The 16,610-nt window shown below is 47.2% G+C and overlaps 1 pseudogene; it reads left to right on the forward strand.

Annotated features, from left to right (window-relative positions):
* Window positions 1-16,041: 16,041 nt before the first annotated feature.
* Window positions 16,042-16,159, forward strand: LOC146011730 (5S ribosomal RNA; annotated as a pseudogene).
* The last annotated feature ends 451 nt before the right edge of the window (window positions 16,160-16,610 follow it).

Genomic DNA, 16,610 nt, shown 5'->3' on the forward strand with positions numbered 1-16,610 from the left:
ATAGGGTAACCGCGTGTCCTGTGTACAGTCCTCTAACCTTATGGGGTGACCGCATGTCCTGTGTACAGTCCTCTAACCTTATGGGGTGACCGCATGTCCTGTGTACAGTCCTCTAACCTTAGGGGGTGACGTGTGTCCTGTGTACAGTCCTCTAACCTTAGGTAGTGACCGCGTGTCCTGTGTACAGTCCTCTGACCTTATAGGGTAACCGCGTGTCCTGTGTACAGTCCTCTAACCTTAGGGGGTGACCGCTTGTCCTGTGCACAGTCCTCTGACCTTAGGGGGTGACCGCGTGTCCTGTGTACAGTCCTCTAACCTTAGGGGGTGACCGTGTGTCCTGTGCACAGTCCTTTATCCTTATAGGGTAACCACGTGTCCTGTGTACAGTCCTCTAACCTTAGGGGGTGACCTTGTGTCCTGTGTACAGTCCTCTAACCTTAGGTGGTGACTGCATGTCCCGTGCACAGTCCTCTAGCAGGATGACCGTGTGTCCTGTGTACAGTCCTCTAACCTCAGAGGGTTAACGTGTGTCCTGTGTACAGTCCTCTAACCTTAGGGGGTGACCGCGTGTCCTGTGTACAGTCCTCTAACCTTAGGTAGTGACTGCGTGTCCTCTGTACAGTTCTCTAACCTCAGGGGTGACCGTGTGTCTGTGTCCAGTCCTCTAACCTTAGGGGTGACCGCGTGTCCTGTGTCCAGTCCTCTAACGTTAGGTAGTGACCGCGTGTCCTGTGTCCAGTCCTCTAACCTTAGGGGAGACCGCGTGTCCTGTGTAAGTCCTCTAACCTTAGGTGGTGGTCGCGTGTCCTGTGTCCAGTCCTCTAACCTTATGGGGTGACCACGTGTCCTGTGTACAGTCCTGTAACCTTAGGCGGTGACCGCGTGTCCTGTGTGCAGTCCTCTAACCTTATAGGGTAACCGCGTGTCCTGTGTACAGTCCTCTAACCTTATGGGGTGACCACGTGTCCTGTGTACAGTCCTCTAAACTTAGGCGGTGACCGCATGTCCTGTGTACAGTCCTCTAATCTTAGGTAGTGACTGCGTGTCCTGTGTACAGTCCTCTAACCTTAGGGGGTGACCGCGTGTCCTGTGTACAGTCCTCTAACCTTAGGGGGTGACCGCGTGTCCTGTGTACAGTCCTCTAACCTTAGGTAGTGACCGCGTGTCCTGTGTGCAGTCCTCTAACCTTAGGGGGTGACCGTGTGTCCTGTGTACAGTCCTTTAACCTTAGGGGGTGACCGCTTGTCCTGTGTACAGTCCTTTAACCTTAGGGGGTGACTGTGTCCTGTGTGCAGTCCTCTAACCTCAGTGGGTGACCGCGTGTCCTGTGTACAGTCCTCTAACCTTAGGGGGTGACTGTGTGTCCTGTGTGCAGTCCTCTAACCTCAGGGGTGACCGTGTGTCCTGTGCACAGTCCTTTATCCTTATAGGGTAACCACGTGTCCTGTGTACAGTCCTCTAACCTTAGGGAGTGACCATGTTCAGTCCTTTAGGTAATCAGATCACCAGCTAGTTCTCTGTATTGACCCTTTGGGGGAAATTTACCAATATGAAAAACCTAGTTTTTCGTATTGGTATTTCCCCTCCAACTGCATACGACTGTTTTAGTCGTATTTAGAGAGAAGGATTGGCACTGGTTTGAGATTAACAATAGTTAGCAATTGTACATGAGTATTTAGATAGAAAGAACCAGCATAATTACTGCTTTTTTTAAAATATAATGGCAGTGTTTGGCTGGTGGTGCTCCCAAGGGGATGTTCAGTATTTAAACTGTAAGGCAAAACAGAAAGGAGTGGTCACGAGAGTGACCAAAAAGGGAACATGCAAAGGGTTTTTGGGGCACACTTAATGATATTATAATGATAGTAAAGAGTATGTGAAGAGATGGTACATGAGTTAGATAAGACTTAACTTTTATTTAGGAATAACAGTAAAAAAAGGGGGTTGACTTCCGGTTCCGGCAGCGGCATGAACAGCCGCATGTGAGAAGCGCTCCGCTGCTGACCGGCTCACGAGCACCTTTACTAGGCTTTTAAGCCTCCAAACACCCCGCAAGCACCCCACTACCTGAGTCCGGAGATCCCCGGCCCCGCATGGAGAAAATCCTGGAGGACATGCCAGGCGCCCGATCCCGTATGGCCAGAGCCAAAACGCCAGCCTCTGCCACCCCCAAGATGGCGACCGCAGCAGAACGCACGCGGACAGACGACTTGAAAGCAGCCCCTCTGCCTCCCAGAGCCAAGCCGCCCTCACCCACACCAGCCATCAACCCCACGATGAATACCCAGCCAGCCTCCCCTGGGTCAGGCAAAAAGGTAACCCCGCACACAGACGATTCAGTCACATACGGGGAGATGGTGGGGGCAATAAGGGCGGCAATAGCCCCCTTGCTAGACGCCCAGACGGATAAGATAAACTCACAACTAGCACAGCTGCACCAAAGAGCTGCGGAGGTAGAACACAGAGTGGGGGAATGTTTCCAAGACATAGCAGAAATAAAGCCCATGCTGAAGCAACATTCCTCAGATCTGATGTATCTGTACAACAAAGTGCAGGACCTGGAAAATAGATCCAGGAGACAGAATCTACGCATAATTGGCTTACCAGAGACACTAAAGGGAAATGACCTTTTCCAGTTTATTAAAAATAAACTGCCAGAAATGCTTCACATTCAAGACAGATGCTCAGACATGGTGGTGGAGCGCGCACACAGGCTGGGACCACTGCGCCCACAGGAGGGCGCCAGACCCAGAGCAGTCATCTTTAAGACGCTTAACTTTCTGCACAAAGAACTTATTTGGACAATGTCCCGCAGGCACAGAGACCTCACCTGGGAGGGTAATCGCATCCTTATATTCCAGGACTATACTGCAGAGTTAATGAAACAAAGAAAAGAATTTTCGCCTATCTGTTCACGGCTCATCAAACTTGAAAGGAAATTTGCCTTAATGTATCCTGCGAGACTGAGGATCTACGACGGCACTGATTATAAAGACTTTATGTCGGCACGTGATGCAGAACTTTTTCTGAGAGAGGAGCACACCCGAGATCACGGTCACCCCCAGATGTCGGACTGCGACTAACCCCCCTCATCACACTTACCAAAAGAAGAGACCTGAACACAGCCAGCCCTGGCCGTCTGTGTAGACACGGACGAGTATTGTTTTCTGCCCCCCACACCCACTCATGTTTAGTGAACTGTCCGGCCATCGTTCCAGAAGAAGGAAGCAGTTGATATCTTCCACAGCCGGATCAGGGTCTTTGGGGTTTCTTGGGGTGTATTGCTAAGCAAGCAAATGTTACAAATGTTTTATCTTGTTTACAGTTTCGCACAGTTACTAAACAGAAGTGAGCTGGTAGGCATAGGAGCTTATACAGCGCAGACGCAGGGAGAGATGAGCTTATCTCCCCCAAATGTTAAAGGAAGCAGGCCACTATGGCTACTAAGTTTTGATATTATTTCTCCCCCCCCCCCCTACCCTCTAGTATGTCCCAACCCCCCCTCCAAACCCCCCAGGGAAAGAAAGCATTTCATCCCGCACATCTCAGATGTAACCCAAATTTGAATGTAACAACCATTGTAAACATGCACCTAACAACCGCCAAGTATGGCACTTAAAATTGGCAGCTGGAATGTAGGAGGAATCAACTCCCCAGTGAAAAGGAAGAGAATACTGGTGTATTTAAATAAGTTACAATTAGACATAGTTTGTATTCAAGAATCACATTTGGTACCACAAGAAGTTGTAAAATTAAATATGTTAAAGTGGAAAGTGTTAGCCTCATCCTCTCACAACTCGAAGTCAAGAGGGGTGGTGATCATAGCAAAACAAAATATAGATTTAGAAATATTGAAAACTGTCGTGGACCCACAAGGCCGCTTTGTACTATGCCACCTGAAATATGAACAGCTGGAATTTATCTGCCTCAATGTGTATGCCCCCAATCAGTATTCCAACCCCTTTTTCAGACAAATAATCTCGGTATCAACCCCCTTCCATCACCTCCCAATGATACTATGTGGGGACTTAAATCTCGTTTCCTCTAACGCCTTAGATAAGCAAGCACATCACACCCCATTGCGTAAACTCCCCAAATTTGTCATCCCAAAACTGTGTGAACGCCTTCAACTGATAGACGCCTGGAGGGTCTCACACCCCACAGAACAAAATTTCTCCTGTTTAGCTGCAGCCAACAATAGAATGTCCAGGATTGATTATATCCTGCTCTCTCACTTCTTGTTCCCCAAGGTAGAATATGCGGAGATGGCCCCAATCCTTCTCTCTGACCACGCAGTGGTGCACATTAAAATTCACTTCACCAATAGCCAGACCCCTACAACAGTATGGAGATGCCCACCTGCCCTAGCGTCATCAGTACACCTGAGAGACGCAGTAACAACTGCTTGGGACAACTATGCCAAAGAAAACAGAGTGATAGAAGAGGCGGATCCCCTGCTGTTCTGGCAGGCGTCCAAACCCACAATCAGAGGAGAAATTATCTCCCACATGGCTTTCATAAAAAAGAAAGCAAAGCGGGAGCAATTACAAGCTCAACTAACGCTTACAGACGCCTTCCGGGATTACAGGAACTCCCCCTCCCCCACAAATAGAGACACTTATCTAGACGCAAAGAGGACCTGTCACGGCTAAAGGGCTGGATGGAGTCGTGTGGTGCACAGGAACCGGAGACGGACCAGGAGGAGTAGGATTGAAACGTGCAGGTTTAATAACGGATTTCATAAATGATAAACTTCACTCAAATACTTCTTTAAGTGACAGTTGGAATAAATTAAATAGAGTCCAGCACAATACTAATAATGGGCAGGGAAATCTGGAAGCGTATACTTGGTGAGCCAGAGTACATAGATGAGGATCCGGAAGGAGGTTGATTTGATGACAGAAGAAATGGATCCGGATGACTGAAAGATGATGGAATGAATGAGTTGTATGAAGGAGGACAGCGGGAAGCTGTGCAGGGTAATTCTGGGACACAAGCAGGAACAAGCACTAGGTAGGACTTGCAGCATTGGTGTCAGGAGAAAACTTCCTTGTAGCAAGATGCAGGGAGCAAGGCACCAGAGTCAGGAGAGAAAGAGCCAGGATCCGGGAATCAGCTAGGAGTTGTGAATGACTCCAAAGACTCATTGCACTGACACTGAACAGCCTAGGCAGATCCCCTATATCCCCAGGGGATGGCTGCCATTGGCTGTCAGCACAGGATGAGGAGGGAACCTCCACTCTGGGCCAATCTGTCTCCTGCCCTCAACCAAGATGGCGACGCCGGCCTCCCGGCACACTACTGCTGCCATCCCTACCCAGAGCTGCCGCTACCCGCACACCGCAGACCGGAGCCTGCACACGCTAGCCGGCGGCGGGCGCGGACGGGTGAGTACTGTACCCGCCGCGCTCCGTCGCGGCTACGTGTGACAGTACCCCCCCTTTTCAGGGTGACCCCAGGGCGCCTATGGGCCTTGTGCGGATTTCTCTGGAGAAATTGCTTTACCAGTTTTGGAGCGTGCAAATCAATGGAATCCACCCAAGAGTTCTCTTCGGGACCAAACCCAACCCATTCCACCAGATACTGGGTACGAGAATTGCGGCAACGAGAGTCTATAATGCGTCTTACCTCGAATTCAGCCCCACTTTCGGAGTTAATCTTGGGCGGTTTGGGAATCTTCTTTTGATAAGAGTTCAACCTTAAAGGCTTGAGGAGGGACACATGGAAGGAATTCGAAATCCTTAGGGAAGGAGGAAGTTGAAGTCTATAAGCGACAGGATTAATGACTTGGATGATAGGGTATGGCCCAATGAACCGGGGAGCCAGCTTCATAGAGGGCAGACGGAGGCGTATATGGCGGGTAGACAGCCATACCCGGTCTCCGACTTTCAATCTGGGCGCTGCCCTTCTTTTCCTGTCTGCCATCCTCTTGTATCGGGCGGAAGATTTAAGAAGAGCGGTGTGGACATCCGACCAGATTTTAGCAAAGCGTTGTAATGAAGTGGTTGCTGCAGGAACTTCGGAAGAGGATAATTCTGAGAAATCCGGAGATCGTGGATGTTTGCCGAATACTGTAAAGAAGGGGGTGGTTCCGGAGGAAGAGTGATAGGAGTTGTTATGCATATATTCTGCCCACGGGAGAAGATCCACCCAGTCATCTTGGGAAGACGAGACAAACAGTCGGATAAAGGCCTCCAAGTCTTGATTCACCCGTTCTGTCTGGCCGTTGGTCTGGGGATGAAAGGCAGTGGAAAACTTGAGTTTGACCTGTACCGCGGCACAGAGAGCTCTCCAGAACTTTGCAACGAACTGTACTCCGCGGTCGGATACAATCTCTTTGGGCAGTCCGTGAAGTTTAAAAATGGTTGAGATGAATAGCTGAGCCAGTACTGGGGCAGAGGGGAGACCTTTTAGTGGGAAAAAATGGACCATTTTCGAGAATCGGTCGACCACTACCCAGATTGCGGTATGACCTTTTGAGGGAGGTAGTTCGCAAATGAAGTCCATTGACAGATGGGTCCATGGTTCTGTGGGAATGGTTAGAGGGCGGAGAGGACCAGCGGGAGTTGTTCTGGGCACTTTATGCTGAGCACATCTTACACAAGAGGCAACGAAGTTGGTTACGTCGTGGCGGATGGTTGGCCACCAATAAGAACGTGACAGGAACATCAAGGTCTTTTGTGCTCCTGCGTGCCCTGCGAAGCGGGAAGAATGTGCCCATGACAATATTTTCTTGCGAAGTTCGGGGGGAACGAACGTTTTACCTGGAGGAGGAGATGGCTGTACGGTTACTTGGGCGAAGACCAGCGGATCGAGGATTGGACGAGACCTCAAAAACGCACTTTTCCAACTTGCAGAACAGTTGATTTTGGCGAAGACGTCGTAGGACTTCGGACACTGTCTGTCTGTGAAGTTGGAGATTTGGAGAGAAGATGAGTATATCGTCTAGATAGACTACGATGGAGTGGTACAGCAAGTCCCGAAAGATATCATTTACAAACTGTTGGAAGACAGCGGGGGCGTTACAAAGGCCGAAGGGCATCACCAGGTATTCATAGTGGCCGTCGCGCGTGTTAAAAGCCGTCTTCCACTCGTCACCTGGACGGATCCGGATCAAATTGTAGGCCCCTCGCAGGTCCAATTTAGTAAAGATTGCTGCCCCTCTGATCTTGTCGAATAGTTCTGCGATAAGGGGTAAGGGATAGCGGTTTTTAATGGTGATGTCGTTCAGGCCCCTATAGTCGATACATGGCCGAAGACCGCCATCTTTCTTTTTCACAAAGAAAAACCCGGCCCCGGCCGGAGAAGTAGATGGTCGAATGAAACCTTTGTTTAAGTTCTCTTGAATGTACGAGGACATGGCCTCAGTCTCAGGTAGCGACAGGGGATAGATGCGGCCACGAGGAGGGAATTTCCCGGCCATCAGCTCTATCGGGCAGTCCCAAGGACGGTGAGGAGGCAGGGTGTCGGCACCACCTTTACTGAATACATCTGTAAATGAACGATATGGTGCGGGTATCGACAAGGGTGGAGCTGAAGAGGATGAAGGACAGTTACCCTCACGTTGTGGATGGGTCTGGTAGACCGGAAGGATCTGAGGAATGCAAGTAGACTGGCAATCTGTTCCCCAGGCCTTGACCTCCATATTGGTCCAATCGATGTGTGGGTTATGTTTGGAGAGCCAGGGAAGGCCCAGGACCATTTGGTGCGAGGACTGTGGAAGAATGAAGAATTCGAGGGTCTCTTGATGTAGAGCTCCTATGAGCAGTGTCACCGGGGTGGTCTGATGGGTGATTTGTCCACTACGAATTCGACTCCCATCCACTGCAGTGAGGACCAGCGAGTGATCCAGGGGTTGCACAGGCAGGGCATGTTGGGTAACAAAAGAAGAAGAAAGGAAGTTTCCCGCTGCTCCAGAGTCCAATAGGGCCTGAACTCTTTTTCTCCCTTGGGGACACACAAGGGTAACCGGAATGGTGGAATCAGAAGAAGAGGGAGATGGAAGCAAGACTCCTAATCGGACCTCCCTCGGGGAGATTAGGAGCGGTCGTTTCCCGGCCGCAGCGGGCAGGAAGCCAATAAGTGAGCTGAGGAGCCACAGTACATGCATAGATTCTCTCGCCGTCTTCGGGACTTCTCTTCGAGAGAGAGACGGGAGCGGTTGATTTGCATGGGCTCATCTGTTGACACCGCAGGAGGCGGGGTTGGTTTGGAGGCTGGTGCGACATTGGAAGGAAATCGAGAGCGAAGGCGATCAGAGCGATTCCTCTCAAGTTGGCGTTCTTGGAGTCGCAGATCGACTTTGTTACATAATGAAATGAGTTCAGCCAGGGTGGAAGGAGAATCGCGAGTTGCTAACTCGTCCTTGATGCGCCCGGCTAGGCCGTTCCAGAAGGCAGAAACGAGAGCCTCTTCGTTCCATCTGAGTTCGGAAGCCAGGGTTTGAAATTGTACGACATATTGTCCCACTGGGCGACTGCCCTGACGAATCCTTAGGATCTCCGTGGCTGCGGAGGACACTCTGCCAGGCTCGTCGAAGATGCGACGGAAGGAGGCCACAAATTCTTCATAGTTATTGAGGATGGGATCCGCACGCTCCCAAAGGGGGGACACCCACTCCAGGGCTGGACCCGCCAGTAGGGACACGATGTAAGCCACCCGAGTCTTGGGAGAGGGGAAATTGGAAGGCTGGAGGGTAAAATGGACGTCACATTGATTCAGGAATCCTCGACACCCCCTCGGGGACCCGTCATATTTACTGGGGGTTGACAGGTGTAGCTGGTGAGGAGCAGCTGGCCCAGGGGGAGCAGCAGGGGCCGAAGCTCCGGAGGTTGGTGCTGCTGAAACTGAGGGAGCCGCCTGAGGTGATGACAAGGTCTGGAGAAATTGAGCCACTTGACGCTGGGTAGTCTCTACTTGTTCCAATCGAGCCATGATGCCTTGAAGAACATCCGTCATGGAGGCCTGTGCTTCACCCGATTCCATCGGGTCAGTGCAAACTGTCACGGCTAAAGGGCTGGATGGAGTCGTGTGGTGCACAGGAACCGGAGACGGACCAGGAGGAGTAGGATTGAAACGTGCAGGTTTAATAACGGATTTCATAAATGATAAACTTCACTCAAATACTTCTTTAAGTGACAGTTGGAATAAATTAAATAGAGTCCAGCACAATACTAATAATGGGCAGGGAAATCTGGAAGCGTATACTTGGTGAGCCAGAGTACATAGATGAGGATCCGGAAGGAGGTTGATTTGATGACAGAAGAAATGGATCCGGATGACTGAAAGATGATGGAATGAATGAGTTGTATGAAGGAGGACAGCGGGAAGCTGTGCAGGGTAATTCTGGGACACAAGCAGGAACAAGCACTAGGTAGGACTTGCAGCATTGGTGTCAGGAGAAAACTTCCTTGTAGCAAGATGCAGGGAGCAAGGCACCAGAGTCAGGAGAGAAAGAGCCAGGATCCGGGAATCAGCTAGGAGTTGTGAATGACTCCAAAGACTCATTGCACTGACACTGAACAGCCTAGGCAGATCCCCTATATCCCCAGGGGATGGCTGCCATTGGCTGTCAGCACAGGATGAGGAGGGAACCTCCACTCTGGGCCAATCTGTCTCCTGCCCTCAACCAAGATGGCGACGCCGGCCTCCCGGCACACTACTGCTGCCATCCCTACCCAGAGCTGCCGCTACCCGCACACCGCAGACCGGAGCCTGCACACGCTAGCCGGCGGCGGGCGCGGACGGGTGAGTACTGTACCCGCCGCGCTCCGTCGCGGCTACGTGTGACAGGACCTATGAGGCCTCGATAGAAAAATCTGAATCTATTTATTCCTTTGCTAAACGAGCTAGGTTTCATAGATTTGGCAATAAATCCAGCAAATTACTTTCCTCGCTCCTACAAGGCCAAAGACCCCCGGCAACTATACGCCCCCTCCGCAAAGCAGACAATACCTACACCACAACAAACCCCCAGACAGCACAAGTCCTTTGTGACTTTTACACCAATCTATATTCTGCTCCAGAATCAGAACCCACAAACGCCCAAGAATTCTGGGAAACCATTACAACCCCTCAAATAACAGAGGAAGACTCACACCTCCTCACACAAGACATCACACCACAAGAAGTTGCAAAGGCCCTTTCAGATCTAAAATCAGGTAAAGCCCCTGGCCCAGATGGCCTTACCCTGGACTATTACAAATTACTAGCCCCTAAATTAATCCCAATTCTCACCAAAGCCTTTAATAAAATTCTAACGACAAATGAGATGCCCAGCCACTTTAATTCAGCCATACTCAGAGTGATCCCGAAGCCAGGTAGAGATTTGGCTCTGCCCAGCTCTTACAGACCGATCTCTTTATTGAATATCGACTATAAACTACTTATGAAAATCATGGCAGAACGTCTCAAATTGATTCTACCCAAAATAGTTCACATAGATCAGACAGGCTTCGTCATGGGAAGAAGTTCCACAATAAATATTAGAAGAGTCCTATCGACAATTTATGCTACCCAGTGTGCTATGTCGGAGGACCCAAAAGCGATATTATCACTCGACGCAGAAAAAGCCTTCGATATGGTACACTGGGAGCACTTACACAATACACTGCGAAGATTTGCCTTCCCAGACACATTCACTCAGTTCCTAACAACAGTATATGAGGGTGCATCCTCGCGAATCATATGCAATAGTTTACTATCAGATCCATTCCCCATCCTAAGAGGCACAAGGCAGGGCTGCCCTCTATCACCTTTGCTGTTCGCCCTGGCCTTAGAACCACTAGCAATCCATCTAAGAGAATCCCCAGAATTCCAAGGAATTCAGATTCGTGACATAAATCTCAGAGTTTCACTATTTGCTGATGACATGTTATTATTCTTGTCTCACCCACAATATGCAATACCGAAAATCTTCCAAATATTACAGAAGTTTGGCAGTTTCTCGGGCTATAAAGTGAATATAGATAAATCCGAATTATTACTTCTAAAAGGCCCCCCACCCACATTCCCACCAGACGACATATTAAATTCCATTAAAATCCCAAAATCCCACATAAAATACCTAGGCATTCAGATCCCGAACAAGCTCACAGACTTATATAAAAAAACTACTCCTATATCATACCCAAAATACTGAAAACCCTCACAGACTGGGCTTCTTTACCTCTTTCCCTTTTAGGAAGGATCGAGGTGGTGAAGACTGTCATATTCCCCAGGATAATGTACCCCATGCAAATGTTACCCTTAAAAATTGCACCCACAGACATCAAGACTTTAAACCAAGCCTGCTCCAAGTTTATATGGAATGGAAAGAAACCTAAAATAGCCTGGACCAAACTCAGCCTTTTAAAGGCGGAAGGAGGCCTTGGTCTACCAGATATAAACGCTTATTCCTGCTCCCTTTTAGCCCGTGTGGCACTGGGTTGGCTACAGGACTCTAATTCCTTCTCCTTATGTGAACTGGATAAGGCTGCCCTCTTCCCTTACTCACCCAAAGCTCTCATCCATGCACCAAAACATAAAATACCCCTACAAATATACGAAAACCCAATGTTCCAGGACATCCATAAGGCATGGTACCTGACATGCAGGGAAATAGGAATCGACCCCCAGAACACGGAATGGATGCCAATTTGTGGAAACCCCCTATTCCCCCCCGGAGTAAATAACCCAGCCTTCAACAGGCTTGAAAGGAAAGGTCTAAAACTAATCTCCCAAGTATTTGATCCGGGAGGGAAAACTCTACCCTTCTCTGCCCTTAGAGATAAATATGGCCTCCCTTCTAATGCCCTATTCCCAATAATACAAATCCAACACTTTGTGCAATCCCTTTCTACCCACCATATAATATCCTCATCTCACTCTATAATAACTTCATGGATCAACAAACTCCAAACTGGTACCTTTAAATCAAAATTCGTATACAAAGTATTACAAGAAAATTTTTTATTAGCAATACAAGAAAAAACAAAAACTGCATGGGAGAAAGATATCCCCCTGATCCAGGCCACTGATATATACAAATATTACGAATCCACAATGAAGATCCTCCAGGCTTCGGCCTTACAAGAAACACATTACAAAACAATCCACAGGGCCTTTATTTCGCAAAAGCAAAGAAGCTACTTCGATCCCTCTGAAACTGGAAAATGCCTGAAATGCGGCTATCACTCCGTTACTTTGTTCCATAACTTCTGGACCTGTGGACACATTAAGAGGTTCTGGTATAAAATACTGAATTACATAGAAAAACACTTTTCGCTGAAATAAAAACTCTTACCCACACCAATACTCTTTTTAAACTTTGATGAGTGGCGCCTTCCTGACAATCAAACCTACCTAATACCTTTCCTAACGATTTTGTTCACGGTGGCAAAGAAAACTATACTGAAGTCATGGATTACACATCACAAACCAAATCTCTCAGATTTGGAGGAGATGTTAAATAGTTACATGACCTACGACAGATATAATAATATTCATGCTACCCAATCCTTAACAAAAAGTTTCCTGAAAAAATGGAAACCCTACATCAAAATTAGCCCAATTGCCACCCAGAACAAAATTCTAGAATCCCTTGACCTACTCTCACACTTGAAATAACCAGCAAAAATACGCAGACAACATAAACCCCTCCTTCCCTCCCTCCCCCAAAAAAACCAGATATAGAGGATCCGCACATTCCTCCCCTACAGCTGATTCTCAGACGACTGACACTCATATTATGCTTTCAGTCCCCACCCCCCCCTTCTCCTCCTCCCCCCCTCCAAGAAACACCTCAGACATACCCACACTTACACCAGGCGTATAATGCTTACGTTTGTTGACATACCACCACGATAACCCGATCTACAAAATTAACACCGACACACTTATAAGACACCAGAACTCCTGGTCATCTCTTAAAAAGTTAAGAAGACACAGATAATTGACCAAAGAAGAGGTCGTGTTGTTGCGTAAGCCAGCATGCTGGCAGACAGTACCGAGAGACCACGCCCCCCCTAAGCCCCAAAAGGGCGCCTCACCGCAGCAATACTGGCCGTTACCAGATTTCCCATTATTGTATGTACGTCTGTGTATGCTTTTCTATATATTCAAATGTTAAATGCATACCCTACTGACAAGCCCAAATACGTTTTGAAATACTCTGTAATACCTGTGATATGACACAATTGTTTGATACATGTTTGTATGCTTTATTATGAAAAAAAAAAACTCAAAACCCAATAAAAATACTTTGAAAAAAAAAAAAAAAAAAGGGGGTTGTATTTATATCTGATGCAAAAATGCACAAAACAAGACAAGACAATACAAATTCAATAAGTCGTATGAGGAAATATCACAAGGTATAATATAAGGTTAATAACCTGTCAAAAAAGAGGGTCCTTGATATAATTAGCAAAGTGGGCGCAATGTTTAAGATGAAAATACTGATATACCTGTAACAAAAGTACCTGTAGTTAAACAGAATTTGTTCAATTAACATAAATATATAAAATACAGAGTACAGGTATATAATTGTGGATGCTTGACACACCAAATAAGACGAGAAATTTAGGAATTGAGAAATATGTATCAATCTGTCTCCGTCATATAATTGTAATCGAAGGTCACTGCCCGAGAGTGGGAGGTAATAATAGAGGGTCACTACCTGACAGTGAGGGGTAGTGGTGAAGATTTAAGGGTGTGGAAGATGCAGAAACTATAGATAGTATAGTAAGATTGAGCTGAGTCCAGAAGGTGATCTCCTGCCTGCAACTTAATTACAACACCCGGTATTCCCAAAGAGTCTTCCCAAAGGTACTAGCCGGGCCCATCACTGCTTAGCTGCTGAAATCGGAATGGGTTCAGGCGATCCAGTGTGGTATGGTAGTAATATTTTTAAACATGCGAGAGGGATACCAGCGTTGAGGCTCAAATGAAATAAGGTGCTTCTGCTGTCAGAGGCGCCGTCAGTAGTCCACCCTGGTGCTCGCCTGCATTGCAGGGGGGATGGATACGACGCGACTGATGAGAGAGCACTGAAATGAGAAGTGATCAACAAAAATGGTGGGCTGGTGTCAATGATGCGGACCTTAACCTCTGCTGTCCACCATCCACCTTAGGTGTCCAATGATGAATGAGAGAGTCAGGGATTGCTGATCCTGTCCCAGAAAGAGAAGAGAAAAATATATTTGGGGCAGCACAACCAATGATGTTGTTGCTGGTAATAAAGTTTACCAAAAGTAGCAGGGGTTGGTTGATCCAAAGTTTTAATTGGTTTTGTATCCTCATTAGTGGTGCATCTTAGTCGCCATTAATGTCAGTGAGTGGTGATTTCTGACAGGAGCTAATATGTCACCTCGAGGAAGTTTATTGCTGGATTGCCCAGTCTGTGTGCTTAAAAGACAGATGGAGCGATTTCTTTCTGCTGTGTAGTAAGAAAGCAGATAATTAAACAGACTGGGTAGTGGATTCTGTGCTGATGTACACAGAGTATGGGGAGGGGAGAAGGTAGTTGCAGTATTAAGTGCCAATTACAATCATATATGCACACAATCAGGATCAGATATTATTACTGCGATAATTGGGTTAAGTCCCTCACAAATAATGCATGTGCAGAAAAGATCAGTGAACTGGATTCACATGAAATACATTGCAAGCGGATCCCAGTGATGGTCTCTGCTAATATACAGTTGCTACAAATAAAGAAGGTTCTATCTTATTTGTCTAAGAACATAATAGACAATGCTGTATTATCCAAAGATTGTAGTGTCAAAAAGACAGTGCCCACCGCTATTAGAATATTATGAGCTGGTTTCAATTGTAGCAGTATTGTACACAGAGTATCATACACAGAATCGAGTATAGTAGCAGTATTGTACACAGAGTATCATACACAGAATCGAGTATAGTAGCAGTATTGTACACAGAGTATCATACACAGAATCGAGTATAGTAGCAGTATTGTACACAGAGTATCATACACAGAATCGAGTATAGTAGCAGTATTGTACACAGAGTATCATACACAGAATCGAGTATTGTAGCAGTATTGTACACAGAGTATCATACACAGAATCGAGTATTGTAGCAGTATTGTACACAGAGTATCATACACCGAATTGAGTATAGTAGCAGTATTGTACACAGAGTATCATACACAGAATCGAGTATTGTAGCAGTATTGTACACAGAGTATCATACACCGAATCAAGTAATGTGATGTGCATGGAGCTTAATAACCATGGCTGTGGGAATGGTATCAACAGGTTTTCATTAATACACTTGTAAAAATACTGAGGTTAAGTTTTTAAATGATTAACAAAGTAACTGCCGCAATCATGTGCTGCAGTAATATTTACCGCTGCCCGTAGTTACTGGCGGAGATAGACAGGTATGCTTGATTGAAGCAGCCGCTGGTAAGTTTAAATGCTGATTTAAGTAATGGAGACGCCGTGAGACGGCACCCGGCACTGAGTTGCAGGGGCTGTCTCTGGCGTACAGAGTATCAATTTGCCGTTAGGGGTGAAAGTGTGCGGGGGGCTAAGGCAGGAAACCCCCCAAAGCGGGTGAGAGGAGAGACGGTACTTAGCTCAGGGGAAGCGGCACCCGGCGCCAGATGACGGGAGCCGCTGCTCCAGATGACGGGTAGTGACCAGCGTAGAAGACGGAGGCTGGGGGTGTGTCAGAGGCGTATCCTGCTACTTTTGGTAAACCTCACTTTATTATCAGCAACAACATCATTGGTTGTGCTGCCCCACATATATTTTTCTTTTCTCTTTCTGGGACAGGATCAGCAATCCCTGACTCTCTCATTCATCATTGGACACCTAAGGTGGATGATGGACAGCAGAGGTTAAGGTCCGCATCATTGACACCAGCCCACCATTTGTGTTGATCACTTCTCATTTCAGTGCTCTCTCATCAGTCGCGTCGTATCCATCCCCCCTGCAATGCAGGTGAGCACCAGGGTGGATTACTGACGGCGCTTCTGACAGCAGAAGCACCTTATTTCATTTGAGCCTCAACGCTGGTATCCCCCTCGCGTGCCAATAATATTACTACCATACCACACTGGATCGCCTGAACCCATTCCGATTTCAGCAGCTAAGCAGTGATGGGCCCGGCTAGTACCTTTGGGAAGACCCTTTGGGAATACCGGGTGTTGTAATTAAGTTGCAGGCAGGAGATCACCTTCTGGACTCAGCTCAATCTCACTATACTATCTATAGTTTCCGCATCTTCCACACCCTTAAATCTTCACCACTACCCCTCACTGTCAGGTAGTGACCCTCTATTATTACCTCCCACTCTCGGGCAGTGACCTTCGATTACAATTATATGACGGAGACAGATTGATACATATTTCTCAATTCCTAAATTTCTCGTCTTATTTGGTGTGTCAAGCATCCACAATTATATACCTGTACTCTGTATTTTATATATTCATGCTAATTGAACAAATTCTGTTTAACTACAGGTACTTTTGTTACAGGTATATCAGTATTTTCATCTTAAACATTGCGCCCACTTTGCTAATTATATCAAGGACCCTCTTTTTTGACAGGTTATTAACCTTATATTATACTTTGTGATATTTCCACTTACGACTTATTGAATTTGTA

This window comes from Crinia signifera, chromosome 6 (genome assembly GCF_055691185.1).
Source record: "Crinia signifera chromosome 6, ASM5569118v1, whole genome shotgun sequence".
Taxonomy (NCBI): Eukaryota; Metazoa; Chordata; class Amphibia; order Anura; family Myobatrachidae; genus Crinia; species Crinia signifera.